Raw genomic sequence first — 1421 nt, forward strand, 5'->3', positions numbered from 1 at the left:
TGAGTGTGAGTGTGAATATGAGTGTGTGAGTGTGTGTGTGAGTGTGTGTGTGAGTGTGAGTGAGTGGGTGTGTGTGAGAGTGTGTGCGTGTGTGAGTGTGAGTGTGTGTGTGTGTGAGTGTGAGTGCGTGTGTGTGTGAGTGTGAGTTTGTGTGAGTGTGTGTGCGTGCGTGCGTGCGTGCGCGTGCGGCGTGCGTGTGTGTGTTTGTGTGTGCGTGAGTGTGCGTGCGTGCGTGCGTGCGTGCGTGTGTGTGTGTGTGTGAGTGTGTGAATCCAGGTCTCCAGGTTTAAATGAATTAATGAACAGAAGGGCCTCCCATTAAAACGATCAAAAGGTGAGATTGGAATTATATTCTGTATAATGTGAATGAGAACCTTTTAATTATAATAAACCTTAATAGAAAGTCTTCCATAAATTTTATTGTTCAATAATCATCAGTTTTAGTGTTTTAACTAACCAACACAATAATTGAAAATGCTGGAAAATCTCAGCCGGTCTGACAGCCTCTGTGGAGAGAGAATAGAACCAACATTTCTAGTCTGGAAAATCTCAGCAGATCCGACAGCCTCTGTAGAGAGAGAATAGAACCAACATTTCCAGTCTGGAAAATCTCAGCAGGTCTGACAACCTCTGTAGAGAGAGAATAGAACCAACATTTCCAGTCTGGAAAATCTCAGCAGGATGACCGGTTAGTCTTACTTCGGTGGTTGGTAAATTGATGGAAAAGGTCTTTAGGGATGGGATTTACGACCATTTAGAAAGATGCGGATTAATCCGGGATAGTCAGCACGGATTCGTGAAGGGCAAGTCGTGCCTCACAAATTTGATAGAATCTTTTGAGGAGGTAACTAAGTGTGTTGATGAAGGTAGGGCAGTTGATGTCATATACATGGATTTTAGTAAGGTGTTTGATAAGGTCCCCCATGGTCGGCTTATGATGAAACTGAGGAGGTGTGGGATAGAGGGAAAGTTGGCCGATTGGATAGGTAACTGGCTGTCTGATCGAAGACAGAGGGTGGTGGTGGATGGAAAATTTTCAGATTGGAGGCAGGTTGCTAGCGGAGTGCCACAGGGATCAGTGCTTGGTCCTCTGCTCTTTGTGATTTTTATTAATGACTTGGAGGAAGGGGCTGAAGGGTGGATCAGTAAATTTGCTGATGACACCAAGATTGGTGGAGTAGTGGATGAGGTGGAGGGCTGTTGTAGGCTGCAAAGAGACATAGATAGGATGCAAAGCTGGGCTGAAAAACGGCAAATGGAGTTTAACCCTGATAAATGTGAGGTGATTCATTTTGGTAGGACGAATTTAAATGTGGATTACAGGGTCAAAGGTAGGGTTCTGAAGACTGTGGAGGAACAGAGAGATCTTGGGGTCCATATCCACAGATCTCTGAAGGTTGCCACTCAAGTGGATAGAGCTG

The sequence above is a fragment of the Mustelus asterias genome, chromosome 14 (genome assembly GCF_964213995.1).
Source record: "Mustelus asterias chromosome 14, sMusAst1.hap1.1, whole genome shotgun sequence".
NCBI classification, from domain to species: Eukaryota; Metazoa; Chordata; class Chondrichthyes; order Carcharhiniformes; family Triakidae; genus Mustelus; species Mustelus asterias.